We start from the raw sequence: 2,500 nt of genomic DNA, 5'->3' as shown, positions 1-2,500 counted from the left end.
CGACATATGATTCATAGCCCAATAAATTCAGGTTTGATTGCCATTTGCATCTCAATCAGGGAGCTTTCCATATCCATCCTTCACAGCTCTCATCTATCAGACCACAACTTACAAACAATGAAGTGTGCGTCAGTGCAAATGTTGGTATGCAACCACAAAAAAACATTATTTAAACCCACAGACCCTGGCAGCCGTGCATGTTTGGAAGACCTTAAGTTGGACGCCAATATAATACACATTGTTATGTGTCCAATGGTCGGCGATGGATTGTTAGGGTTTTAGAGGTCAGCTTGGACTCTTTCTCTAAGCCGGACCGCTTATATAACTTGTAACTCGTCTGACATACCGCATTTAATTCATTGGTATTATTTACTGTAGGGCAACATTTACAAAGGTCAATTTGAATTTAAGCTGGCGTTCTCTCGCCATACCTTTCATCCTCACTAGATCTGCTTGCCCTGTGTGTCAGCGAGGAGGGGGTTGGAAGGGTCATCAGATACACTATGCTGGCAGTCATCATCCCTTCCAAGGTTCCAGGCCAGAGAGTTGTAATAATGATGCAGGATTCACAATTGCATTTTCCTGTAATGCCTACGCATCTGCGCGCGCACACACACACACACACACACACACACACACACACACACACACACACACACACTCATACACACAAACACACACACACAGGGATTGGATACCCCCCCCCAGGTAATAGGGATATCCGACATTTATTTAATTAGCGCCGCTATCTTGCTGGCAGGCTCGCCTGCCACATCGCATGAGGCTAATGGACACTTCGGTCGTGTGTGACTCAAGCGTGTGCGTGGCGGGCGGGGGGGGGGGGGGGGGGGGGGGGGGGAGAGGGGGGGAGAGGGGATCCTATGATGGAGAGGCCCATCCATTATCAACAACAATGACAACAACACACAATGTATACAGTAAAGTACACACAGGCTGCCGTGTAAGATATAAGCAATTTCATCTATTTTTCAGGCCGATGAAGTGAGCGTCAGTGATGCTCACTCCAGTGCGAGACAGCTGTTTTTTCTAAACACAATTTACAAGCATGTGGTGTGTGTGTGTGTGTGTGTGTGTGTGTGTGTGTGTGTGTGTGTGTGTATTATTTATGCTATTTATTTTTGTGTTTATTTATGTTCTTGCCATATGGATGTACTCATGTACACAGCAAACAGGCAAGGACAGGCCCATTCTCTAACCCATTGTGTAAAGCCCTTACACTATTCGTTGGACTAAAGCATTTCCCATGTTCCAATAATACATGATACAATTGTACATTTAAGATCACCATGTCCTCCACACACACACACACACACATACACACACACAAACACACACACACACACACACACACACACACACACACACACACACACATTCAAATCCACACCCAGGAAAAGTGTATGCATTCCTGTAGCAATCATGCGCCATGCTCATAATCCATGTCTATAATTTAATATATAATTACGCCAACATGCATAATAAATAGAACACGCTGCATGAGCGGAGTCATCCATAAATGAATTATGTACACTCAACCCGGTCCATATCCACAGTCATTTATGATAGACGACACCACATGCAATCAACGCCACAACTCATTTCATTCACTTTATTCTTATTTCTTGTGTTTTGAAGGGTTGTACTCTAGCAACACATAAAAACAAGTGGGGTCTGTGTTTACCACCGTCGCTACATTCCCTGACATTGTATTAGTTATACAGACGGTAATTTATGGCTTCTGTTCAAAATGAGAGCACACGCCTGGCAAATGACACTTGTTAGAGCGACATGGATTTACTGTTTACACAGACTTAGATATTGACACAGAGCTGCCTTGCTTGTCTGAACGCGTTAACAGAGTATAAACGTAACTATTGTCCCTGTGTGTGTTCACAACGGGAGCTCAGGAACACAGACACCAGGCCGCTTCCAAACAGTGTGAGGAGTTCTGCAAGAACCTGGATAACAACATGGGGATGATCCATCCATGGCCTTTTCTCTCAAGTCTTTCAAATGGACCGTTTCTTTCTCGAGGAGACGAGTATACTGTTGCAAGACTAGAAAAATCTGATCCTGGTGGCAATGTGAAAGTTTCAACGTTTCAATATGAGTCCGATGAATGAATGGATCCTCATCAGCCAACCCGTGGGGTGTTGGATGAATGATGGATTGTGGTTGACGGTGATTGGTGGATGGAGATAAGAATACACAGGTAGATGGATGGTGGACAGACATCTGAAGAGCAGGAAGGGAGGAAGGCGATTTGCATAGAGATGCTCAGCCCGGCCCTCTCACTTTGTGTCAAAGCGCTGCGTATAAGGGATCGGTTTGGATACGTTTTGGACTGACACAAAGGGAGTGACCGATGTTTCTGTGGCTGTGCTTTTCATGAGCATTGTGCGCTGTTCTGCTCTCTCTGTCCTGTCCAGTTGTTCATGGATGGACTCGGTTGTGCAGCACTTAGATTGATGTTAGCCGT

At 45.0% G+C, this 2,500-nt stretch overlaps 1 protein-coding gene across 1 annotated transcript in view; it reads left to right on the top strand.

Moving 5' to 3' along the window:
• Window positions 1-2,500, top strand: part of hcn2b (hyperpolarization activated cyclic nucleotide-gated potassium channel 2b) — a 33,595-nt gene that overhangs the window by 12,286 nt on the left and 18,809 nt on the right. The window lies entirely within an intron of this gene.

This window comes from Micromesistius poutassou, assembly GCF_964030765.1.
Source record: "Micromesistius poutassou genome assembly, chromosome: 9".
Lineage (NCBI taxonomy): Eukaryota > Metazoa > Chordata > Actinopteri > Gadiformes > Gadidae > Micromesistius > Micromesistius poutassou.
This window is presented reverse-complemented; position numbering and strand designations above follow the sequence as displayed.